This window comes from Falco punctatus (assembly GCF_963210335.1).
Source record: "Falco punctatus genome assembly, chromosome: 3".
NCBI lineage: Eukaryota > Metazoa > Chordata > Aves > Falconiformes > Falconidae > Falco > Falco punctatus.
The window spans coordinates 1,809,699-1,837,637 of NC_137582.1; the positions used below are offsets into that span (position 1 = coordinate 1,809,699).

At 41.3% G+C, this 27,939-nt stretch overlaps 1 protein-coding gene across 5 annotated transcripts in view; it reads right to left on the minus strand.

The window, feature by feature from the left end:
• The window catches only part of ZFAT (zinc finger and AT-hook domain containing), a 279,097-nt gene that overhangs the window by 13,250 nt on the left and 237,908 nt on the right, over positions 1-27,939 (minus strand). For all 5 annotated transcript variants that reach the window (XM_080377864.1, XM_080377866.1, XM_080377863.1 and 2 more), the window contains one exon: positions 1-26,661. This exon is cut by the window's left edge. The gene's annotated coding sequence lies outside the window, so the exon portion shown is untranslated. The remainder of the gene's footprint in view (positions 26,662-27,939) is intronic.

Below are 27,939 nucleotides of genomic sequence, written 5' to 3' on the forward strand. Positions count from 1 at the left end.
TTTCTCTGCCTCAGGTCCTCATTTTATGTTCTGAGTTTGACAGCTTCTGAATACCAGCCTCACCTGTGAAGAAGAAACTATACTATACTCCTCCTCTGCTGCATTTTTAAATTGTACAGCAGTGTGTGTGTGTGGGGGGGGGAAACAGTCATGACTTAAAAAGTTCTTTAACAGCCAGAGAAATACTTCTTTTTTTTTTTTTTTTTTTTTTTTTGTAAGAGTCAATGGACTATAATATAAGAATTAACACTGCAAAGAAGCATAAGTTGAAAGCTTAGGCAGCAAGACAGAAACATTATGTTCAAACACTTTTTGAATTATAATTGCACATTATCTATCTGAATGTGACTGTGCAGTGTAGCAAGATGTGTTATCTGTTAGAGAGCTATCAGATTACTTGAGTCAGCACTGCATCCACCGCAGTTCTTTGTTTCTGTCATTGATTTTTTTAAACCAAACACATTATGAAAAAGGAAGAGAAAAGAGTTTTGATGTTTGGATTGGAAAAGGAAATGTGAAAGTCAGTGTACATTTGAAATATGTGAACTGTTTTATAGCTTGAAGTGCCCAGAGATTTAGATTTCTGCAAGTAGTTGTGGGGGAAAAACCTTACATATTTTCTGGATGGATTTTTTCCATGCTGTTAAAATTCCACATGTGCAACTTTCCAATCCCCTAATCTAATGAGTTAAAAACCAACGAAATTACTTTATCCTCAAACAAAAAGTACTGTCCTTACAGAGTTTTAGGAATAAGTGGTAGAGCAAATCTTATGTAAAATGTTCTTATTTGTGCATTAATTATTTGGGTAATTCCTAGAATCCACCTTGTTGACTTCTGATTTAGTGACCTTGGAGATTTTCCTGTGCTGGGAGTTGTTGCATTAAAGATTTTGCAGATTTAAGGCAAAAGAATTCTTGAATTTCTTTACACAGCTTTGAGGAATACTGGTCTCAGTCCAACAGGTATTGCATTTACCCACACATAAAATTGGGGCAAACAAGAAGAACATCCATTTTTTATGTTTTATCTCTAGAAGTCTGATGTTACATACTTGTTATTCAGCTTCAGGCAGGAAATTTGTCCTCATAACTGTGGCCTCGATCAAACTTTTGCATATTTTCACAAAAAAGAATAAATCCTATTCTCAGTGGTAACAAGGTAAATCTTCTGGGAAATTTCACAGACTTGTCAGGTTTTATGGATGGATAATAGATAGAATCTTGTAGTTTTCTCTAGAGGAAGAAATGCCTAAAAAAATCTTTAAAGAAAAATGTTCTCTCTTACATAACTAAAAGCAGATGAAAAATTAAAACTCTGATTCAGTTATCTTCTCCTCAGGAAAAAAATATATTTGAGGGTGCCTACATTTTATTGCCATAGATGTATGATATACTGTACAACAAGCCCTGTGTGCCATCTTTGCATTCAGCTCCACTGATCAAGAAAATAAATTAGATTCCAGAATCTTTGTGCCCATGATAATGGCTTAGTGTAAGGAGCCATTAATGCTGTAAATTATACTCACAGCTGTTAGCAACATGTAAGTATCTTGTTTTCCCTCTTTTGGTTCAGATGAACATCAATTAGCTCAGTGATATTTACACTAATATTTTATTTGTTGTGTGCAATTGTCCATCTGTTTCAGTAACGATGGAAGTTACCATGATTCTGCTGGAAGGAATTCAATTTATTTACTGTTAACCTTTCCCAGGAGGTAAGAGAAGCCATGCTTATCATTTTCCTACATACAGCCAATAGTAGAAGGGAATGTAGGGTCTCTAAGAGGTAAGAGAAATTCCAAGAAAGGAAAATAAAAAATAATCCCGTGTTTTACATGTGAATGTGCCTGATGAAAATAATAAAAATAACAACAATTTCATAAAATGGTCAACATTACAACTGAGTTAAGAGCACTGAGTAGTGTTGCACTGAACTCAGTTTTGAGGCATCTAGCTTTATCTTGGGCTAAAAAAAATATAAAAGAAAAATAATCTTAATTTCTGATCACCTAAACAGGATACTTCTTGCCATCCTACTGGATTTAAAGGTAACCTGGGGAGATCAGAACCTTTAGGTTTCTTGCCCTGCTCTTTCACTTGGTAATCGACCAACCTCCCATGACCTCAAGGGACAATTTGACATTTTCCCATTTGTCTCAGATTTGTCTGCAAATGTATGCCCCTGTTTTTTCACCTCCTTTTCAGGTATGCTCTTTGTCCTACAACACCAATGCGGCCTTGCAAAAGCATCAGTTTCTTCTAAAGAGTCTCTTCCATCCTGGTGCCTACTCTGTTTACTTAAGTCAATGATATTTGATGTTTATGTTCTGCTCAGATTAATTGATTGCATATAAGCTACCCTTCAGACAACGATGGTGTCTTCCCTCTCTACTTCATAAACTCTTGGTGAAATCACCAGACCTATTTCCAACACATGAACTTCCCAACTCCAGGTGAGCACTCAAGATACCAAAGGTACTATCAAGTTATAAATTATGGATTAGCCCCATGTCGCTTTACATTTTAAAGCATTTCTGTGTAGGATAACTACACCTACGGGGGAATTACACATATTAAAATAAGACTGAGATGAGTCCCATCAGCATTTTGCAAAACATGACTTTTCCCTTTTACAGTTTCCTTTAAGGGTTCTTATGGATTGTGGAAAATGTGAACTGTCCTACAGTTTGAGAGGGTTTTGCACATAGCACTTTGGTAAAGATCTCTCTAATAAAGAAGGCCTTAAAGCCTGGGATCCCCGTGAATGTTTTACAGTTGATTAACTGAAATTAATGAGATGTTCATGTTTGGCTCTTTCTTCAGGGGCTATAAATTAACTGAATGGTAATTAATTATAAGTAAATAATTGTTAAATGCAAATTATTACTAAAATGATACAATACAGAGGATCCTGAGAAACTATAGATTTTTTTATGTGACGACTTCTTTATGGAACAAAGTCTAGGCAAACTTGATCTATGCTTTCCTGTAGACGTGTCATTTACTATTAGGGTAACATAATGTATTTTCTTTTAATACCACTACATTGATCAAGAAAGTAATTTGGGTCCAAGACTTACAGGTTTGGTTCTCCCTTAGGATAATGGCTTACTATGAGAAAACATTAACATAGTAAATCATAGTCAGAAATGTTGACACCATGAAAACATCTTCTGTGCTTCTTTTTGATGCAACTGAGCATCAATTAGTTCAGTGATATTTGCATAAATACCTCTATTTTGTGGGTGGAACTATCCATCTGTTTCACCAAGAACTTAATTAAAATGTTTTTTCTGGGAAAGAAGAAATTAATCTTTCTGAATGTTAACCTTTTCTGCAAGACAAAGCAGTCATCTTCACTACCTAACAGCATCTAAATAGGATCTGATGAAATATTTTGTTTTGGAAAATAAGATGTTTATTAATGAGGAAAAAAAAAAGCTATTTCTGAAATATAAAAAAGGATTAGCATTAGATTTTTAAGTCATATTTCTTGTTACATTGACTATCACAGCTTGGTATTGATGCCTCCTTTCTTAAAAATAATATCAGGTGTCGTGGATTTGTGAGTTAAAGCACATTTGGTGCTAACAGGTATCTTGCTGATAGCATCAGAGTTGGGGCATACTGATAGAGTGACTTATGTCACCTGTTCTGCCCTGTCTGATCCAGATTCTACTGAAAACTCCCAGAAATAGCTGCTGGCACAAGTTTTCTCATAGTATTCCAAGGTCATTTTTTCCTCTTGAGCTTTCTGTCCTCCCTCTGACTTTCAGCATCACATACTATTCCTCACTCTCATACAAAAGTTACTCACGAACAGCTGAGGAAACTGCAATTTTTCGAACAGTTCCCTGGGTAAATCAGTTGTTGTATAATAGTAGCTCTGGAGGTATGAGCGTCCACCTTCCAGTAACTGACCTGTAATGATGAGAAAGGACCAGTTGCCAAGAATACTTATAAGATATCTCCTTTTATCCAGGAGATAAAGGCCTTTGTTCTTGGAACTGACAAGTCAGAATTATGGTTTCATTTCCTTGTGTGTCATCCATTCTGTAATTGTGAAGCTTTTGGCTTTAACACATGGATTTATTTCATCTCCAACCAAGCTTTAATCCATAATTTACCCCAAGAGCTTGAGTTGCCTCTTGTGTCCAGAACTATTAAATCAAGAGTAACTTTGTTAAAGTTGGTGGACAGTCAGTGCAGTTGTTCCAGTGTGAAATTAGTGTATGTGAAGAAGAAAGCAAGACATCGACTCTGGACCCAGTTCTGAAAACTCTTCCGTGAGTTTACCCACTACATTTTTGCATAATTGATGTTGTGCAGATTGTTTGAAAGTTCCGTGTTTCCACAGCTGCCCTTTTCCGCGTCTTCAACACATCAGAATGCTACCATAGACAAAGTGAGTAAATAAATGAATGAGTCTGAATTGAGCAGTCTTTCCCTTTTTCCTCTGCCTCAATAGAATGAGGGATTTTACACTCTCATGTCACTGATGGTCCTGTCTTGGGTCCAAATCCTCACCAGCAAAGTCTGTTCAGCCTGGAAAGCTGGTCTAACTACATTGCACATACTGGAATTAAGGAAATTTCCCTGAAACACTGTATTGGGAAAGGGAACATCAATGCAAAAGACCACAGATGCAGAATACTTGTGGACAACAACGAAAAGTCCTTAAGTTCCTCTCATGTTAATTGTTAGCGTTAACAAATGTAGTCAGGAAAAAATAAAACATTAAATCACCACATTTTCTTCTTGCACATTCCCATTCCTACATGCAAGTACAAACGCAGGAGATTAATGGAGGAGGAGATTACTGCACTAATGAAGGGATAGGATGAAAGATTAGAGAATAACAAAAGCTCATACAGGATATAATTTATTTTTCAGTGTAATATATTGACACCGCTGCAGATAAAGGGTTTGTTCTCATTTCCATTGCAGTCTGTTTCCTAATATAATTTGCTTGTAATAAGTGGAAAAAATATTTTTCAAATGTTGCCAGAAGGCCCAGCTCAGGACACCACCTAAGAAAATCCAAGTTTCACCAGTTTAAACCTGGCCCTATGGACCTACTGGGCTCTTCTTTCTCCACACCAGAGTGACTCAAAACAGAATTCCTTCCTCTTACTTGAAATCAAATTAATTCCTTGGTATGGTAGCATAGATCCCTATCCCAGTTTTTTTCTGCAACAGATATATATATCCAGTTCTAATTTAGCCTCTAAGGCTTAAATCAAGGAAGGACTGGGCCATTTCCAGTTGCCTCTGGACTGCCTAACTCCAAGCAAGTATACTGTATGCCTTCTGTAACACCTTCTCTTTTTTCTTGGAGAAATGTTTCTGTTCTCAGAAGTCACAGTTCTTCAAAATTATTCTGTTCTGAAGATTTCATATTTACAGGATTAGGCTTTGCTTTTTCTTCCTGGTGTTTCAGCGATTATATCCTGCCCTAATGCATCTATTTCTGCGTGTGCTAGCCCCATGTACATTTATCAATCAACAAAAGCGCTTCAGAAACAAACCAAAATGGGTTTCATATCTCTGTTTCATAGCCCTTAGTTTCCTGGAAATGTTAGCACTTAATACACCTCTCCATATTCTTGCAGTGCTTTATTTCTGCAGTGACTGGCCTTTAGAATACCTTGTCATCTTCCCCCGGGAAGAATACAGCCTGCCTTGCCCAGCAAGCAGCACACTAAGAGGCAGTTAGCATTCAGATAGGTCAGGCACTTTCATACTTCTGGTTCCAGAAAGGTTTCTATGGGTTGAGTGAAGATTTAATAGCATTTTTTTCCCAGCCTTAAGCATTGAAACTACTTATAATATCAGTATGTCATTACGAACTGAATGGATTAATTGGCTAGTGATGGTAAAGCACTATGAAAATTTGAAGTGCTATACACTTGGTGCTATTGTAATAATTAAGACATTCTTTTGAAATCCTTTTCTCAAGGCTTAGACCTATTGTAAATTAGCTCAGTTTAGGGAGTTACCAGGCATTACTGGAGCTGCAGAAGCTGCCCTTACATGTACTTTTATCCCATAGCAACAGTCTGGTAATTACATTTCATGTAGCCTGTAGTAAAAATAGGTTCACTACATTGGTAGTTGGTTGTTACTGGAAGACAACATCAAGTGATGCTGAAAGAAACTGTCCTTCACACCCCACATCGTTATTCAGTCTCCACACTCCTTTGCTTTACTAGTTGAAACATCTATACAACGGTGTGGTAAAGCAAATTAGGGAATTGATCCAGCTGGAAAACAAATTGTTATTATTATTATTACTATGATTATTATTCTTATTACTATTGGGTTTATCCTGAAGACTGGTTAGGTTTCAGCTCTGTCTTTTCTCTAAGCTCATGTGAGGTTTGGACAGGATCCCCAGAAAAGAGGAAAGGTAGCATTCTTCTTCTGGTGGCACCACTCATGTTGTTTTGGAGGGAGCTGAACATTTTATGTCATCATTTTCTTTAATTGTCAACTGAGAGCTTATGAATTCAGGATTTTACAGATTTTATTTGAAAATTCCAACATGCATTCCTGTTCTATTTGTCTTATGGCGTTTGGGAAGTGAAGGCAAAAAAAGAATTCAGATGAAACCAGTGAAGCTTTTCATTGGAGATAAAGCTACTTATTCTGACTTATCTTTCATCTTTTAAAAATCAATTGTAACTAACAAAAAATAACTCAGCTTGTTTTATTTATTTAGAAATAAAGATTCTCTTGGTGAATTTTTGTATCCTCCATCTGAATTGTTTTAAAATCAAGATGGAGCTTCTCATACAGCAAAGCCTGTAGTCATAGGCTTTGTGGCTTAAATGATTTAAACCACAAAAAGCGAGAACTGTATTTGTGGTTTGCTTGAGAAAATGCCAATGAATTTTTAAAAGTTAAAACTCACTTTGGGGCTCTCTTCATTGATTTTAGAGAGATACAGCCTGAAAACTTTGAGCAGTCATAAGTGCTGGACTTACAACCTAACTAATTGGCAGAGACCAAGGTAACAGTAGATATTATATACTGAAAAAATATTTACCTACAAAATACTTGGATTTTTCTCCCAGTCTCCTGACTGCTAATTAGATATAAAAGTCTGAGTCTCACTATGATCCTAGTGGGCTGAATTTAATGTATCCAGTTAAGCCACAAACCAGCCAGAATCCATATGGGTTTGCTGAAACTGCCATGGTTTTTTCCTGTTGCTGTAGTTTAACCCCAGCCGGCAACCAAGCCCCACGCAGCCGCTTGCCCACTCCCTCACAGTGGGGTGGGGGAGAGAATCAGAAGGGTAAAAGTGAGAAAACTCGTGGGTTGAGATCAAGACAGTTTAATAGGTAAAACCCGCACACACAAGCAAAGCAAAGCAAGGGATTCATTCACCGCTTCCCACGGCAGGCAGGTGCTCAGCCACCCCCAGGGCAGCAGGGCTCCGTCACGTGTAACGGGGACTTGGGAAGACAAATGTGAAAACAAATTCCATAACATTGCATGCACATACGCACACACCCCTTCCTTCTTCTTTATCCAGCGTATATACCCAGCATGACGTTCTATGCTATGGCACATCCCTTTGGCCAGTTCGGGTCAGCTGTCCTGGCTGTGTCCCCTCCCAGCTTCTTGTCCCCCTCCAGCCCTCCTGCTGGCAGAGCCTGAGAAACCGAAAAGTCCTTGACTTGGTATAAACATCACCCAGTAACAACCAAACCCATCAGTGTGTCACCAGCATTGTTCTGACGCCAAATCCAAAATGCAGCACTGCACCAGCAAAGAAGGAAATTAACTGTATCCCAGCTGAAACCAGGGCACCTGTGAATGCAGAAAAGGAGTAACTACAAAAAAGGTTTAGAAAGAGATTTTAAAATCAAATAGCAATAGCGTACAAGAAAACACAGGTTGTAAGCTATAAGTTGGTTTACAGTAGGCTTTGAATGGAAGAGGCTCAAACCCAGATTTTTTTAGGAACAGTAGTGACAACAATCCAAAGTATCGGAAGATCCTTCCCATCACAAGGTTTGTAAAAGTTTCTGGGTAGATGACTGAACGTATTGGTGTCACCAGGACCTGAGCAGCTGTATGCATACCAGACAGACAGAATATTATATGATGAGATAAATTTTACTGGCAGACACTTAAGTTGCATGAGGAATTTAGATTCCTCAGCAACTAGCAACAGGTTTTGAGTACTTCAGTTTTGGACATGTGCCCCAAAGCAGCAGGAATAAAGCCCTTTATGAATACACTCTCTCTGTGCATTCATTTTCTGCTACACGAAGGCCATTTTGAAACAAATCTCTGGTCACAGGTGAGTTGTTCTTGATTGTGTCTGTAAGATTGCTAAACATTTTAAAGATTTGTTGTCAATTTGCTCTGCAGAGTGGTTCTTTTATCTTGAGTTCACTAGTTCCTCTTTTTTTTCCTGTGACCTATTGACAACTGAAATGGCTTTACACTTTGTAAATGACTATGTGTGAGCAGCATGCTGTAATTCTGCAGGGCTGAAATGGGTAACATCTTCACTGTCTGGATCTTGTGGGGGAGAAAAACCCCACACTCCCATTCAAGGCTTAATACACTGAACTTTTACATGCCGTGTCTCCCCATAAAGTGGCACTGCTGTGCAGAAGTTAATAGAGCTGTGCCACCCTATAATAGCCAGGGGTGTTGGTATGGGGAGTTCATGAATATATGGTTTTAGGTTTTTTCTGTGTCACAACATTCATTCTGTTATTCCTTTTTTTTGATTATCAGTGTTCAAGCTTTAAACTTGCTTGAGTGAGAAGGATCTAGTCCCTTCCTCTGATTTTTTGTAAGTGTAACCCCAAAGATCTGAGAACAAGAAGCTTTTGGAGCAGCTTCATAGGTCATGCCCATCAGGTCCTTTAGCCCTGGGCATTTCTTCTTTTTTCTGTCATGAAAGTCATTCCAACAAGGATCCAGAGGCAACTGCTGTATGCGACCAAACAGCGTGTGCATTACGACCCAAACTTTCCAAAAGGACCCACTCAGGGCTAACATGACACAGGACACATGGTAGGCTCCTGCCTTTCCAAAACTGCAGCTGGAGGCCAGGTGGGACACCTGAAGGCATCTCAAGTGGCACTGGGTGTCTGTGTGCAGACAACAGAAACAAGCCTTGGGGGGGGTGAGTCAGCGGGCGCAGGAGAGCAGCTCAGCTCCCCCTGCAGCAGGTGCCCACTGGCTGGCCAGCTGAGTGTCTCCCCAGGTTCCACTGCTCCTGTGGGCTGAGGACTGTTTGTTTGCCCACACATGGACATCTGAGGTGCCCTACACCACCTGGCCTCCAGACACCCCTGAGAAGGATGCAGGTCTCCCATGTGTCATGTCTGGCAGCCTTTGGTGATGTCTTGGACATAATAAAGCACCTCAGATAACACCAAACATCTACATTCAGTGATTATGTGATGACAATGAAAACTTAAATGGAATAATCTTTTTTATGACTTTTGGCAATTAAAGCCAAGTCAATTTTCTCAGGTGTTTAAAGCCATTGTTTTCTTTGCAGGATTCTCCGCTTAATTACTAAACTGTCCAAGGAAGAACTCCATAGGCAGCTCCAGGGTATCCATTGAGTTAGCCAGGTAGATTTTGTCAATTAACATTAATAGGCTCTGTCTGAACTGGATACAAGACGTTGTTCCTCTCATTGCTTTCCATTGGAACTCTAAGAGGACGATACAGCTGGTTCATGTAAAGTTAACAGACTGAACTCAAACCCTCTCAGTGCCCTCTTGCCTGCCACAGATGCAGAGAACTTCAAAGTTTCGACGAAGGCAGGATAGTCTTGCCAGATCCCAGTGCTATACATACACTCACCACCTACAGCTTTTCAAAGACAAACGTTTTTCCATCATTTTCTACCTTTGTCTTCTTCCCGAGCCCAGACTTGACAACAGGTTCTTCATCTTCCTCTTGCTTTTCACAATAACCCAGTGGAAGAAACTCAGAGATGTCTCCTTGGGTTATATTTGCTTCTTTTTTTTTTTTTTCAGGAAGAATACTTATTATTTTCCTTGTGCTATATTTGGTACACAAGTGGTATAAAGAAGCTGCATAGATGAAAATTAATGCAAAACCTGATGGATAAAAAACTTTTTATTCCCTACAATTTACCGTGAAATATCACACTCCCCTTTAATTATTGCTCAGGCAAGGCAAAATATTTGCAGGCCTTTAGTTCCTTTGATATAGTTTTTAGATATCTCTTTATAGCCTCTAAATTACTGTGGCTTTTTACTAAATTCCCAGACTTGTTATTGTCTGTTTCTAGCAACGCAGCTCTCAGAAAAGGGATGATGTGACCTGGGCAGGCTGGTCTATGCCAACTAGCTCTGAGGTTCTATCTATACTACAGGATACAAGCCTTAAGAATCAGCTAAAAGGCAAGAATTCTTTCTCATGTACTGTGCAATTTCCATCTGCCTCGCTGGATGCTCGCCTCTCCATGGCTTGGTGTGAAACATCGAGGATACACCTAGGAAATGGTGAGTTCAAAGATCAAGTGCTGGACCCAGGTTTTCCTGCCCCAAGGCATTCAGGAGCTCAGCCCAAGTTGGCACTGGAGCATGGGATGGTGATGGTGTGATAGATGAACCTGGACTTGAGCACTGCCTTGGAGCCTGGATCTCTGTTGACGTAATCTGAGCACCTTTTACAGAGCAGTTTGGCATCTCTGTGTCTAGGATGATGCTCATGAGGGCCCCTGAAAGATAGCATCAGCAGACAGACCTAGTCCAATGTAGCTGTGTGCACATATATGTGCCATAAAGACATATGTCCTATGTATAACAACATTTTGCCTAAAGGAAATCTTACAGTTTTAACCCTGCAGGACCGATTCACCTGTCATTTATGCCGGAGTGGGCTGACTGATTTCAGTAAACCTTACTCAAAAATAAGGAGTGAATCAGGCCCTCGTTCTTTCACTGTAATTGTTAAATCCGTTGGTTGGGCAGTTAGTAAATGCCTGAAAGCAAGAACAGAAACACATGACAGTGTTAATATAAATTTATAATCGATTTTATGGTGCTGGTAGATTTTCATGTGTTTTTTTAATGTGATGTTATTACTTTTATACATCCTGACACCCAAGTCAGGGAAAATACATAATTTTGAGGCTTTTATATGCATTACCCTTATCTAAAGATAACCAGCATGCATTTTCAAAATTACCGTTCTAAGACCTTCTTGGGAAGACTGAATATCTTAGGCCAACAGACATAGTGAAGGAGGAAAAGCAGCTGTTTTGCTGTATTTTCTTATTATACCCAGGTCTAGTGCCATTTGAAAGAGCTCATTCGGCTAAGAAAATGACACAAAATTGATATGATAAAGCAAGGCCTGGGATAATCAGAAATATTTGTGCTTCCAGCCATTTTTCTTCATCTTGATATATTTCTAAAAAAGACTTCCATCCACACGGAGGGACCTCAAGGATCAGGCTGTGACAAGCCACACAGATCTCCTCACTGCACAAGTAGCTGCCTACGTGTGTGACTGGAGACTTCAGCAAGGAGCAGTGCCTGCCCAGGGAGCAGGGGGAGGGGGGGAGGGCAGACACTCGGCTGCTCCTTCAGAAAATTCCGGGCCAGCATGGCAGCTCCTTTAACCTTCAGAACTTCTCTTTATCCTCATTTCTCCTCTCCACACCCACCTGACTGAAGGAGAGCCTTCACAATCCAGCCCCGTGGTAACCACTGCAGAGACACATCTGCTGTTACGTATTTGTATTATATTTATATCGCTTGTTTTCCTCAATCCCGCACTCTGACAGCAGCACTCATGAATGACTGGTGAAGCAAAGCCGTGTCACCCAGCCAGGGTAGATGTCCCACCTATGCCTCAGCTCCAAAAGTGATTACTTGAACTTGCTGTGTGACAGTTCGTAGGGACACAATTCCTGTTTGCTGAATTGTTCCTAAATCTTCCCTATCAACAGTATCAACACTGTGTGACCATGAAATGAGGTGACTGGGGGGGACTGGAAAAAAACACAGGTTTGTCTGACTGCTCTGACACATGAACCTAAAGCATGGAGGTGGTGAGGATGGGCCCCCCCTCCAACAGCAGTGAAATTTCAGATTAGCTGAAAGCGAGCATGGACCACTGCTAGGAACCAATTTCGAGTGCTTTCACCTGTAAGAAATGGCAGTCTGGGGAGAGGGAAATTGGGAATGGGAGATGAAGGTTAGTGAGTCATCCTCAAAAAGGTTTGTCATCAATTCACAGCTATGTTTTGCCTTGACAGTAAGTACGCAGTGCACAGCCTTGCTTGCATTTCTGCTGCGCTTTTAAGATCAGGCATTCAATTAAAGTCATCATGTGGTACCACGCTCTTTGTGTAGGAAAGCCTGAAGACCTCCTGCAGGAGCAAGCCTTCACTCAGCCTCTCCCGGTGTCCCAGCATGACAATTATTCCACCATTGTGGTCTCTATAGAAGGCAAATATTTAATGACTTTTGATAGATGCTTCAGATTGTGTCTCTTTGATGTGTGTTTGTGATTCAGCCTCGCTTCCTTCCTTTCATACTGTATTACCAAAGGGGAAAAGCTGCTTCCTGGCAGGTTCGCAGGTTCTAATAAGCCCCTCAATTCCCTTGCACCAGAACTCATGGAAGTAGCAACAAGGGTGATTGCTCTCTCTGATATTTTTTTTCCTTTTTCAGTACTTCGGGCCCATCTGATGCAGGGCTTCATGGGCAATTCAGGACAGCTGGAAGCCTTAATAAGCCAGAGTATGAAAGATCAAATTAAATACAAAAAACAATTTTTAATTGCATGCTTGTTTTTGACATTCCTACTTCCCCTGTCAGGCTCTCCCGCATACAAAAGCTTTCTTATGACCCCCTCAAGTTCCTCAGAGGGAAATAAATATCCTGTCACTAAGTGTCTTTAGCCACAGGTCTGCTGCCACCCTATATTGTTGCATCCCATCTTCTAAATTGAAAAAGAGTTAAATCCAGCATCTTTTTGTGCAGCTGCCTGGCAGGAGCCAGTGGACAGCAGAGATGTCATGCAGGGAGTGGGAGTGAGCATCAGCCTCAGTGGAGCAGATCACTGGTCTTCTGGGGACAAAGCTGCAAAGCATCTTCTCATGGATGGGATGCAGTCAGGCAGCAATTCCTTCTCTCTGCTCTGTGAGTGGCCAGGGTTTAACGCTGATGTGCGCTGGTTCAGTGGGTTTCAGCTGTGCAGCATGTTTGGTACAATTTGCTATGATAAATCTGTAGCTTCCTGTGGCAATGAGATGCAGTGACTGGATCTTGTCAGGGAAAAAGCATTTGAAATGTACACAGCCACCTCTCTGCATTGTATATTCTGTTAAGCAAGTATAAAATTTATGTGCTTGCTGGCACAGCCAGATGTGGAATTTGATGGATATTACTGATCTGAGAGGAAATGTGTTGGAACTGGAGGTGCAGCTGTGTTAGTAATCACTCTAACAGCTCTAAACTCTGGATCATTTTTCAGATAAGGCTGGAGACTTTTATTACTATTTTCCCTTGAGGTACCTGTTTCAATTTAATTATTCAGTCCATTCTTTTCAATCCATCTCCTTTCTGGCAGTTTCAGGAACTTGGAAGAACATTGCCACGTGTATCATGGAGAGCTGACATCAGAGAGCCTTGACTCTACTCTTGACCCTTTGCCTATCACGGGCAAACAGCTAAGGCTTTGCTCCTGTAGGTTACATGGATGATGTGACCAACATAATTTCACAAGGAACTACCAGGTGTGTAAAATCCCTCCACGACTGAGACGTGTTCGCACCTTTCGTTGTTGATGATGATGATCTTTTGATCTGTTCAAATCACTTCCTTTAAGAGTTAGAACTGAGGTGCAAAATCTAGATTTGGATATACAAAATGCCTGCTCTCAGACACAGCCTGATGATTAACATGTCTTCTTTGACATGAAATGATTTGTCTTCACAGCCTAGACTCAGCCCAGCTCAGATTTTGAAGCCCTTTCACTGCCTTCTCTAGATCTTCTACCAGCAATTTACCTGAACGGGCTGGAGAGGCTGTGATTAAACGTTTATTAAAATCACTGTTCCCTGTCTTCACACAAATGAGTTTATGTTAGCCACATTTAATCGAGGAGTTCAGATTCAGTACACTGGCTGCAGGGGTGCCTTCCCAGGAGAGGCAGGACATTCTGTTAGCTGTAGCTCTTTTTTTACAGTTTTTCCTACTCTGTTAGGGTTCACAGAAGATGCCAGCCCAGCAGCTCTAAGGTCATCTCTAGAGACCTGCAGAGCAAAGGCAGCAGTAATGTAATTGTCCACCCCATGCCCGCATGCAAGCCACAAGCATCCTCAGCCCAGAAGCAAATTACACCTTCAGCACACCCTGGGGAGAGGCTGACGGGCAAAGGGACTTTCTGCACCATAGCTCAGCACAGCCCTGGCCAGAGCAAGGGCATTTTCCACTACAGCTTGTGTCTTGTGTGATGTCTCCAGCCCCGCTCCATCCCTGCTTCAGCCTGCTGCAGGAGTCTCTTTACCTCAGTCATCTCCGAGTGTCCCTGCTCCCAGTGAGCTGAGACAGTGTGCCTCAATGTCCACCTTTCTTTTAGGCAGAAAACCTATAAAATAATAGGTTCGTATGATGGCTCTGTCTCATCCATGCTACTGTATTCTCCCCCCAACAGTCTTACCTTCTTCTTTTCATCCTTTCAGTTTCTGGCAGCTACAAATGCAGTCTTTTTCCACTGCTCTGGCAGTGGTACTTTGGTACCACTGTACAAAGTGGTACACTGTACACTGTACCTTTGGTACTTTGCTCAGCTTTCTGTGTCACTTTTACAAGGCCCCTGCTACTCTATCTCTCCTCAACCATTCTGCTCAGCTCTTCCCTCTCCCTTGTCCTCCCTCTCATTTCTCTGCCTTTTTTTATCTGTTTGCCTCTTTCCTGGCATTTTTCTTGCCTCTCCTTTGCACTGGGATAGCATCATCGTTTCACACATCTCTATTCTCCTCTTTCAAGCCTCCTCCCACCTCCTCACCCCTTCCTCCAACTCCTCATTTTCAGCCTTACATTAGCCATTCTTCTCCACCCTGACCTTCTCTTGGCTAAAAATTGGTGTTCCTCTTCAGGATACAGCCTTCCTCTAAAAAATATGCAGGAATAGAGCAGCTATATTGCATTTTAAAACAAAATCTACAACGCTTTGGAGGATTATGTATTACACCTCCACTCCCATCCACCTGTTTAGCCTTTCTCTTTAGTATTGAAAATTGGAAGCATTTCAGTTTATCTGGCAACTTGGATTGACGTGGATGTTAAAGGGTGGAAAAATGTGATGATAGCAAACCTATCATGGGAAAAAACCCTACAATAAGTCATCTGAATTATATGTTCATCATGACAATTTCCCTTTGGATAAAATGCACACACACACAAAGATGTATAGGTACATAAATGTGCAGATATAATAATAAAAAGAGATACAATCCTCAAATACCTTCTTTTAAGTTTTTACAAATACATTCTGACAGCAGTATGACCCAGTTTGGGTTTATGTGGTTTATCGCCCCTTTCTCTAACTTCTTTATTCATCATATCATTCTTGTATTTGTCTCACTTAGACTATGACACTAAAGAACTGTCTTTCTCAGTCTCCCTAAGTTAAAAGATAGTAGCTGGATGCTCAAGAACATATGATGATAAACGTATTTATCATGTTACACATATACACACACACAAATGACAAATAATAAAGGAGTTTCTGCTTGTAAAATGACCCAGCCTGTCCATTCAGAACACCAGCAAGAGTCCACATATTTCACATTACACTGGCTATGAAGCCCCCTGGTACAATCCTGCACTTGAACATGTGCTTAATCTTATGAGTATCACAGTGGCAGCCAGGCTACATAAAAGGCAGTGGAAGTTAAATATGTGCTTAATTGCTTTCATGAAATATGACCTCTAATTTAAAAACAGCAGACTAGAGGTGGAAAGCACAGTAACCCCTATTCACGCTCCTCAACCTTGTCATTTAAAGAAGTGCTTAAGGAGGGAAAAACCAATTCATAAGAGATCTGTATTTTTTCACAGTTACTTGGTGAACAAAGCATAGGGAATTCCTAAACATATGACTGGGCTTGCAGAAAGTGATTATCCAAAGTAATAGGGAGCTACCTCAAATGGGTTAGGCACAGGGAACATGTATTTTGTATATCTGTGGTGGATACAATGGAAATTGTATGTCTAAGAAGGCACATCTAATATATTTCTGAGCTGGCAGCTGAAGCTTTTCTTTAGCCTCCGGTGATTTGTTCAGTAACAAGCTGTTGGGCTTAGACAAAAAAGGGATAGGAAAATAAAGTGTCTCAAGAAAGGTCAAATGATCACTAAACAACAGAGATAGTACAGTGTCAAAGTTACTTGTCTGGAGGTGAATCTATGGTTTCATTTGCTTGATACCCAAGAAGTGTGACCTCACCTTCCTTCCTCATCCTAATGATGTGCAGTTGAGTTAATTTGTCAGAGTTCTGCCTCATTTGATTCTCCATGGATAAGCTCTGCATTTAGAAAAACAGCTGCTTCACCCTCAAAGTCTGGAGCCTCTGGGTCAAAATAAATTTCAGCTTTCTGTGTTTTCTTAAACATCTTCTTAAAAGCAGAACCAAAAGGGACCTCAGCAAGGACTTTGTGAACCGCTCAGAAATGCAGTCAATTTATAAAGCCCTAAAAAAGCATGTTTGCTTGTTCACTCTTCTATGTGCTCATGGTACAGGCTATGAAGAGCGGTAAAGTGAAGTTTTCCAAAGCTCCATCTGCATTGTCTTTCAGAGAGGGCACAGCCCAGCACAGAGCCAGGAGCTGCAGTTCCAGCTGCAGTCTGCAATTAGTGCTAATGGTGACACCTGGCAAAAGAAGTTTGAAACTCTCTGCTATAGGAAAAGACACCACAACCTTGAGAAAAGGGGACTGAAATGTGCTTCTGCTGCCGTTTCTGTTGGGTGGGCTAATGGTTTGACTCGTTACTTATACTGAGCTATTGGGCTGTGTCATTTGCTTTATCCCCATCGCACGGTGCCCCTAATCGACCTAGAAGGGTCCTTATTCAAGCGGTACAACCAAGTTGTCTTCCTTGGACCTTCTCTGTCTGCCACAAATGAGATTAAAGGAGGCACAAGGGAGAAAGGGGAAGCGGAGGACAAACACCAAATAGAAGAAAGGCAAGAATGGGAGAAAACACGAGAATATAGAGAACTGTAGGATTTCAGCAGCTAGAAATTTTCCTAAAACTGAGATAAGAATGGGAGCATGTATCAGGTATTTAAGGGATAGACAAAACCATTACAAGACATTTTTCCAAACCCCTGACATCTTGAATGCAGGAAACAGAATTATTACACTGAAAAGAAGTTCTAACATGGACAATAAAACATCTGAACAATGTTAATTACATCCTGTAGAACAATGTTTTTAGGAGTATGATTTAAGCATTCTACACTAAGCTGGCTTTTTATCCTTTAAGACATTTTTTTTTCCCTTGTGCTCATTTCTCATTACATGCTCCTAAGAAAAAGGTGGCAAAACTTTCACGAAAAAAAACATGATCCTTATTTTTGTTAAGATGAGGCAAAGGAGAAGGCAAGAGGAAAAGACAGGTGACTTCTTTCATTTGAACCAAAAATAAACTTTGTTTGAGGTGTGAGTTTTCTTTGCTAGCCACTTTATCAAACTACACAAACAAAATGATGGGTCATGGGCTCCAGGCTGCGGGGGATGATAGTGCCGGCCAACAGGGGTAACACTACAGCAAGGTCGATTGAGGAGATGTCCTGTCACCAATCCAGTAGCATTAATAGATCAAAGTGAAAGGCCATTCACTTAAATGTGCTATTATGAGAAGGTATAAAGAGGAATTATTTTGGTCTTGAACCAGCAAACATTTTGGCTGACTGCACAGAGAATTTTTAACTGAAGTACATTAAATGTATGCTCTGTATGTTTAAATAGAAGGAGAAAAAGGAATGATTTGATTGCAAAATAATCAACAGGACAGCTAAGATCAAGGCACAGGTTGTGAGGGGTGTGATTGGCATCTGAAGTCTGTTAGGATATGCCTACATTATGGTTTCTTTCATAAAAATCTTGCTGAAGCGCAACACTGGGCTGAAACAACAGCTGCCAAACCACCTGCATCTCTCCAGAGGGTACCCAAGGGGCCATATTCAGCATGAAACACTGTGATGAGGAACACCCCACTGTGATGAGAAACACCCACTTTGCCATGCCTTGCTGTCCACAAACCCCTATGCCTATAGGCAGCCTCGGTCTTTAACAGGTACAGGGCTCCAGCTGGCTTCCTCCTGTAGGCAGCATCATGAGGCAGAGAGTAATCCAAGCCTTGCTGGGCTGGTGATTAGTATGTAGACTCACATAATTTCATCAGAAGTATTAACCGAAGCAGGTCTCACAGAAGCTGTGCTCAAAAGATGAACTGTCTACACACAGGACATGTTTACAGGTCTGAGAGATCAGTATGAATCAGACAGTCCAGCAAAAGAGAAAGAGAAGAAAAATAGAGTGTGGGAGACATATTTAGTGATCATAATGTTAGTATTTATACTGTCATATATATGTTAGTATACGAGTATATATGTGCATGTATATATATATATGAATATGTATATATGACTATGTATATATGTATTAGTATATATTTATGTATATATGTTACTATACAAGTATATATGTACACGTGTGTATATATATGAATATGTATATATGTATTAGTGTATATATGTATGTGTTACTATAATATTAGTATTTATAATGCCATATGAGAAGGTTTTGAACATCCAGCAAGACGCAAGCAAAACTTAATACACTGTCACGTTGAGTGCCTTATAAAAGACAACAAAAATCATGTCAATTTTTTATTGACTTACTAGTTATAGTGTTGTAACAGTGTCTTGTCACAGGCATCCGTGCACACTAGCAGGTTATTTTCAGGCCATCCTTTTGAGACAATAAAGCTATCTGAATATTTGCCACCAAACAGAAGCCTTGGTCATGCTTTATCAGACAAGGGTTGCATAGCAGATGTGCTAGCACTGACACCTCCAGAATTATAAAACTGACAGCACCCACCCACGAACAGTAAACAACAGCTAAGAAAGACAGCATGGGTAGCCCCAGGCAACAGTAAACACCTATATCATAAGGGCAGTGCTGTTGAGGTACCATCCTCTTTCCCTTTTTTCTGGCTTTTAAATTTGGAAGGTTTCAACAGACCTGAATGTTTTTCATCAGTTCTGCCAAACCAGAGGCAAACTGGACCCTCTGCTAGAACTGCTGCATTGTCATACCTGTCAGTATTACTGACTGGTGACACAGTTAATTTCTACCGGGTGTTTTTTCAGGGTCTTCCAGCATCCCTTCCCTGCAGCTGGCAGGCTCCCAGCAGGCTGTCAGAAGACGATTTTTTTGGAGCTTCTTGGGTTCAGCTCTAGTAGAGATGCATTAGGAACCACTTTGGATTCCTTGCTCAGAATCAGCAATCCTTCAGAGGCAAAGTGTTTTAATAAAGTTGTTCAGACTCTCAGCCTCCTCTTTGCCTTCAGAGAAACTTGGATTCTTGCAGATTTGCAGTGGTCTCTGTTCCATTTTTTTGGTAACAATAAAATTTTGTGGTGTGCGTTATAGCAATCCTTAATATTGGCAGGAAGTATTCTTGCAAAACTCGGTGTATATAACAGCTAAAGTAGACCTGAGTGGAAATTTTCTAGTGAAACTTTTTTATTTAATTGAAAATGTTTACATGTCTTTGAAATAAAATACCCTTTAAAAGCCAGCAGCCAAATAAACTTCCCTTGACGGAAATTTCCTGATCTAAGTGAGAGTATTTGGTCAAAGAGATGAGTGCCCATCCCAAGACGACCAGCTGCCCAGAGGCCAGGTCCATGTATGCAACACGCAAACAGTCCCCTCTCAAACTCTCACCCACCAAACTAGTGGCTGCTCTGGAACACATCACCTCGTTTTCATAAATCTTTCATCCAAAGGTGATGTTAAATTTCATTGTGGTTAAATTTCTAAACTAGCAAAGTCTTGTGTTGGGTCAGGAGGTTTCGTTTGAGTTTCATTCAGCTCAGCCATAACGTGCTCGATCTCTCATGGTGAAGAGGCTTGGCTACAGATTGTCACAGCCGCAAGCAAATACGTGGTGGCTGCTCAGTCCCTGGCCTGAGATTCCACTAACTGGGCAGGCCATGAGAAATTTCTGGGCATGACAAAAAAAATTTTGGAAGCCACTGATACTAGTGAGAGAAGCTGAAAAAACGTACAGAGAGTGCACTGAGGGGTGGCTGGGCTTCACGAGCAGTTAAAAGGAGCAATGGCCAAACTCCGTAGGTAACTGAAGGAAAGTACCGGGCGTCTTTTAGGAAGCAAATCTTGCAAGACCAACACCACCAAGGTAACCATATCAGCAACACCATGTAAAGCCGAGATTACTTAAGTAAGAGTATCAGAAGTATCAGATTTGGATACGGATGTACCAAACCTGGGACCACAGGGGAACAAATTAGTGTGGCGAGTTGGTTATTTGGGAGAGGGCTGGGGTACAAGGGGTCCCTGTCAGGCAGCCCTGTACCCCCTCATTGTAGTTTTTAGTATGTGTTAACAATCTGCTTCTGTGGCCAAGATGGACTTGGTATACCTCCTGGCATTGTCTGGAGGAGCCTGGTAGCTCCATGCCTGACACCTTGGGGGCCTCCTGCAACACAAATAACTGCATTTTCAGTTTGCATTCATGGGAGCAAATACATACATCACCCATAAAATTACCTGGGCTGTGGATGCTTTCTGTTTTCTTACATGTGGTGGATGGAAATTACATCTTTGAGAGTGTTCTGTCAGATATGAAAGTCTTAAATGTAGTTTGAGTAGAACATGGTGTGCAAGAAATGGCAGTCTCTGTGATAAAACTCTTCTAAAATAGGAATGAGGGACCATCATGCTGCTCCCGTGATCCTTACAGCAAAGGAGATATGCTTCCACTGTCCCAGGCTGAGCACAACAGCCCTCCCATATGCAGTGGATCCCTTTTGCTCTCTTTGAGCATGTTCTTCATAACACACAGTCACGACATCTGCAACTCTGCGTGGATGCCCCATTAAAATACTTGTCTATAAGGTACAATTCATCGAGAAAACACTGCTTTGTCCTTCTCCCTGAAAGTGTACACAACCTGTGATTCCACTTTAAAAAAAACCATATTTGATCTGATTGGTACCGTTCTCAGCCCCCAGACAGTTTCACTCCTTTTCTCTGCTCTTGCAAGTTTTCAGCCCCTCTGTGGACACCCACAGTCTTTGAGGAGGGTGTTTTTCTTCCTTGCTGATTGATAAATATTTCTCAGGGTCTCCTGACAGCCGAATCCCCTTGTATTTGTGAAATCTGATTAACAGAGCACTAAATTTCAACTAAAATCAAATCAGCAACACTCAGTGTGAGATCTCCTTTCTCTTTACATCTGCATAAGTTAAGACTGATCTGTTGGTGTATTTTACTCCAGGGTTTGCTCATTTGTTCCTTTTTTATGCATTTTTGCCTGTGCTAGTGGCTTTGAAATCATAAATTGACTCCCCTGTCTCCCCACCCCCAATATTTTATTATCTTCTTGTCCTTTTGGAAATTCAACTGCATGCATTTTCTTTATCTCTGTGTGGGGCCAAATCTCTCGTCACGTAATTTACATTCTTCAGGAGACAGCATTGGTAATACTGTAATAGTTTGTTACCAGACTGATAGTTAACAGCTCTGGTTTTCTTGTCATAATAAGCCCTTTTTTGTCTCCATTGTGCTTTTCTTTGTTTCCTCTTGTCTATTTGCTTGCCTTATTAAATGCAGAGCACTCAATTTTTGTAATGCGTTATATTTTTTTCTGAAGAAATCTTTGCCTCCTACCGCTTTTTCTTCACTATGTGCTCAATCCTCCTCAATTGTTCTCCCAATTACTATCTCAAATATAGAAAGACCTGAAATGTCCTGGGGTACTTCCAAAACAGAAGATACATCAGGAAAGAAAAGCAGCCAGTGCAAATACTTCATCTTTAATAAATACACACATCTCTCTTTACAAGCATATTTGTCAGGCTAAATGCCATAGCAAATCCTTCCCTTTTGTTGTTAGGGATGGCAGAGACATTAGCCCAACCTTTAAGTGACCTGTGAATGCTGACCCTAACCTGAAAAGTTCATATTTAGTCAACCAGGTGGAGAAAGGGAAGAAGAAGAATCCGGAAAAGAAAAAAATTCGGATGTCCCCAGTTTAGTGGTAGAGCAGGGAATATGAATGACCCACCAAGCCATGCAGTAGGAGCAGCTTCAAACGAGCCTGGGGTTGCTTACTAAATATTCCTGGTTTGGACTCTGCATATTCGGAGTGTGGGTCTGCATGACCAAAGCTTTTCTGAGTTTTACAAAGTCTGTCAGAATCACAGAGTAATGGAGGTTGAAAAGGACCTGGAGATCACCAGGTGCAAACCCCTGCTCAGAGGAGTTCAAGTTAGAGCAGGCTGCTCAGAGCCTTGTCATGTGTTTTACATATCTCAAAGGATACAAACTGGGCCCCATTCCAGTATTTGATCACCCTCATGGTTACAATAATTTCTTTCTATCTGAATGCAGTTTCCCAAGTTATAACTTGTTTTCAAATTGCAGTTTGTGTGCTTTCAGAAACTTCATGTCCTCTCCCTGAACACCTCCAAGAGGAGTCTGGCTCTGCCTTCTCTATATGTCCTTCTACCAGGCAGATGAATTCAACAATAAGGACGTTGACTTCCTTTTCTTAACTTTTAATAGGTCCAGCTCTGTCAGCATTTCCTCAAATGTCATGTTCTCCAACCATCTGACGATCTTGGTGACCATCCCTTTGGTTCACTGCTGTTCCTTAATGTCTTTCTTGTACCAGGTATCCCAAAACCAGATGCTCCAGATGTGGTCTCACGAGTGCCTTCTTCAATGCAAGGCCACGCTGGTGACTCCTGTTCAGTTTCTCATTCACCGTGCTGCAGCTCAGCTCAGTTTCATGAGTGTGGTGAGGGCGTTTGAAGCATACCATGGCCTGTAAATTTATGTCACTTGACTCAGAGGATTACACTTAGATAAAGGCTAAATGCAGGGAACCCTTACCTGGGACTTTGAGTTTACTCTTCTGCATGTATCCTCATTTTCTGTACATCTAAAGTCTGGACATCGGAGGTGAAATGGACAGGAGAGAAGGACAGTGGGAGGCAGATGAGTAAGTGGGGGTAAATCTTGGGGAAAAGGTCAGATTTAGATGTGTCAAAAGACCTACATCCTACACCGATCCTCCCATCCAGCTGAAAGTGTCCTCAGGTTGTGCCCATGCCTAAGACCTATTCATTTAGTACACTTTACGCTCATCACATGTAAAAAAATACCACGCTGGGAATAACTGAGAAATCTGTGCTCCTCAGGATGTTATTGGACTCCAGCTGAGAAACCAAATGGAGTTGGACTGAGCCTACTCAGCATGGGAAAAAGCGGGATTATGATTGATGTGTTTTCTCCTTTTACTTGGGTCTATCATCTCTCCAATTTTTTACCTTGTAAGTAATCACCTTGGGCTGATTGACTGAGCACACTTTATATTACCATGTTTCTTAAATGGAAAACCATGTCTGCATCATGTTTAATACTCCTTTCCCAAATTGGTTTTCATTGTAATCTACTACTCAAACCACATAAATCAACTGAACATAACAGAAGACACCCGTAACGAGGAATTCTACTTGTCTGAGTTCGTCTTTTAATCATCTCTGTATGGCTTCCCTAACTACAGCAAATAACCTTCTCATTTTATGTCATGCTTTTTTCCATGTCCTAAAGCAAATAATTTACAATTTTTGCTTCACGTTAAAATAGCGATGTTGTTTGGGGTGGGGTTGGGGATGACTGGGATTTTTATTTTGTTTTGTTTTCCTGGAAGAGATACCTCATTGCATGCTGTAATTGCAAATGATGTGAAGCGTAACAAGCCAGTCCAGGCAAGCCACTTACGTACAGCTTCTCAAAATCCTCAGTGAAATTTAGCCTTCTATAAGTACAGTGCAGTGGATTACGTGCATGACATTAATGTGAAATACAAACATCACAGGGATGGAAAATATAAGTAACGATGAGAAAGCACACAATGATGAGAACATACATTTTAAAGAAAGAGAAACATCTTTGTTAATATAAACTTTACAAGACTGTAAATGTTCTTAAAGAATGCTCTCCTGTCTAAGCTGTGTCTTAAACTGATGCATTTGGTAGAAATACCGTATTTTTCCAGTGCTCCAAATGCAAAGTTATTACGCTTCAGTCTGGTGAATTCATGGCAATGCAGAATAACTGTCTAGTGTCCAAGGTTTCCTCTACGCTGTCTGGGTACAGCACCTCTGCTGACCAGGCCCTGGCTGGAATGGATCTCTGTGTGTGCAGAAGACATGGAGCCAGGACTTGGGCTGACTGCCAGAAGAGCTGGATGGGGACATCTCGTGAGGTTGTACAGGGTTCAGAAAGGCTGAGCCTGCTTTGGTCTGTAGATGCCCAAGGGGCTTGCAGTGTGGTGTGAGCAGGGTGCTCCAGTCCCTGGGAGTCATCTAGCAGAGCAGCACAGGCATGGCCAAACAGTCCAAGAAACTCAAGTAACTTGCTCTTCAAGGCTGTGAAAAATCACACCCAGAAAGAGGAAACTCAGATTAGGAACTCAAACAATTGCTCAAGGAAAAGTCTCTTGGGTGTCATTTAAGCTCTAGTCTCCAAGAGCGTTCCAAAGGAGGAAGAAAGATTAAAACAAGTAAGGCAAGTGTAGCTATACCAAAAGCATGCAGTAGAAATTCCAGTCAAACATTTGATATATTCACTGGGGGAACAAAGCTATTGCAAGCTTCCTATACAGGCAAACTATTTTGACTTCATAATGAAATGATGGGAGTAGCAGACGGTGGTTTTTCAATTGGCAGGGAGCATGACAGCTAATTGGTGTAGAAAAAGTCAGCAAAAGTTATGTTTCCGTATGATTTGGGATCATTCTGGAGCTACTAAATTAATATGTATTGCTTTTCCTACAGCACCTGAGTCATATGCATCATGTACTTGGTCTTTACCATGAGTATTTTAGTGAATCTAATAACTTCAGCCTTATAAATAAAAATAAACCAATGCCTGAAGGTTATAAATAGGATATATCAGTATATGCATAAAATTCTATATTAAAAAGGAGGATAGGAGAAAATAAGATCTGCCCAGAAAAGACTGAGAGACTGAATTTGGGCCTAATATGGAAGAGTACAAGAATAATTCATCCTTGCAGAAAGATATTACCTATGTAGTACTGCAAAAGACAGAGAGACTGCCAGGTTCAACTGAAGCTACATGAAACTCCAACTGGGAATAGAGATTAAATTAAATTCAGAAGGCAAACGGATCATCTCAACATTTTTGCTCAGAGCCTGCTTTCCTGTCAATTTCAGCAGTGTCTGGAACAAGCATTTAGAGAAGAATGAAGGAAATTCCAGTTCCTCAGGCCAAAAGGCTGGGTTTGAGTATGCGACCTGGGATCTTGCTACGCCACAGAGGTATTATTCTCCACTTCTATTACCCTGCTAATTGTAGAAAAGCTACACTTATATAAAATGGAGATCTTGGTGTATTCTGAAAGAAAAGTATGGTTTAAGGTTTATCTGTTTAGCAGCTGCAATGGACTTGAGCCCTTGTGGTAGCACACGGAACAGGGTACAGTACACCCAGGAATCCTGCTGGAGTTTTGCCACTGATGTTTAACACAGAGAGTGTTTTGGTTTCTACACATGCACCTTGTTGTTTCCAAAGACTTTTAGGTGCAGCAGCTCCCTTTTTTCCAAGTATTTCCTTGCTTTATGGGGGGCAGGTGGGTGTCACATGCTCAGACTTTGTCACTGCTCCTCATCACTGGTCCATCTCATAAAGCAAGATCATTGCCTGGGGTATAAGGTCCCACTAAGGCAACCATGGGTTTGGATATGCTCAGCTTTGGATAATAGTGTCTTTACGTGAACCCATCCATTGGATACTCACTGGTATCTAATATCCTGTGTCAGCTTTATCGTAACTTTGGACACACATCCTGGATCTTCAGAGGAAACCACCATGTGAGGGGTTGCTCTTCCATGAGGGAAGTGGGCACCCATGTGCCAAAGCCCTACCCCACGTGCCAGTCTGCCAGTCAGAGCCCAGGCCCCCTGTCAGCGAGGACTTGAGCTGCCCTTGCTTATCTGAACCAGGAGCTCAGCAAGACATGTCCCAGGGAGGCTGTCCTCTGAGAGCATCCTCCACGACAGGTGTGACTTCAGCAGCACCACAGCCTCAGACACAGCACTGGGACTGTTTCTGGTGTCTTCTCTGCTGGTCTGTGCATCCGAGTGGGTCAAAAAGAGTATCTATAATGTATGGGCGCCCAGACATCTGAGCTCTACTCACTGCTGGCATCTGCCCTGCTGCTGGGTAACCACTGGCCGCTCCTTCTGCTTCCTTTTGTGCTTTCTGCTTGGTTTGTGAACTTGTCAGAGCAATGCCTCATAGAAGGGTCTGGTTTCTGGGCCCTCGGTAAGTCCCTGCAAGAAATCGAAAACAGCTTCAGCATTATGTGTCTAAAGATTATACAACTCCTCCTCCACAGATTTTAAATCATTCAGGCTAATCTAATTATTTCACCAAGCAGTGGGCTTGTCTCTCTTTATGCAAAATCCCTGAAATGTTGTAAAGACTCCAAGTTATCTGGCCACCTTCCAGTTAATTAACTTAACACTGAAGGAAGTACTGAAAAACAAAATTAAAAGCCATCCAATTTCTAGCCATCCCAATTCCTCACAAAAAGTAACAACATTACATCTGTCTTCACTCAGAATATGAAAGCTACTTTCATATGACCCTAACTCCTCTTTTTTATTCCACATTCTTAATCACTACTTGATTAAAAAAAAGGGGTGGGGTGGGGGCATAAACCCCCACACAACTGATTTCAATTAGACAGAGAAACAATACAGGCATTTAATTTGTCAAAATTCAAAGAAAATCACCTGGCCAAGCAGATTCTATTGAAGCTCTCAGACAATGCAGAGTCCCTGGGCAGCCAAGTGAAAGGTATGATTGGAAAACCAAGGTGAGCGTGTTCCCAGAGTGCTCGCCCACATGCTTGAATCCCTGGGTGATCGAGGGGCGCAGGGAATTTGGGCAGGCACACAGGTACAGGGCAGCTGCTTTCCCACAGGGCTGCGAGGCAGCTGGGTACAGATCAGGGGTGGGCTGGGTGGTATCGATTTCTGTTGGCACGATTTCTGTTCCGGCGTGGCTTGCAGTGAGTCTGGCCGTGTGTAAAATTAAGAATGCATGAAAATCTTTGCAAGATGGCCATCTGAGCCAGCTTTGATCCCCTACACCTGATAAACCCGCTAAACTTCATTTCTCAAGCTATCCCTCTATTTTCAATAGAATCATGTCCTTTTTGGTAGCATTTTTTTCCAGGATCAGGTTTAATAAACATGAGCTTAGAGCAGATAACATAAGAATGTAGTATCTGAGCTGCCAGCACTATTTCTCCCGCTGTACCATGGAAGTGGGAGAAAATCGGCATGTCAAGAGTCGAAAGAATTATACCTTCTAGAGCTGCTGTAAGGCAGACTTCCCTTCTTCTACCCTGGGATCCTCACAGCTAAACTTGATAAAAAGCCAGGGGAATGAAAACTAGACTTGGACCAAGGAGAGTCTGTAACTGGCTGCTGAATCCCCCCCCCCCCCACTCCAGCCACTGGGCTCTGGGTCTTACTCTGCCCAAGGAATGCCGTATGACAAGCTCAGATGTTAAAGACAGTGTCTGTCTTGGTTTTTAGCAA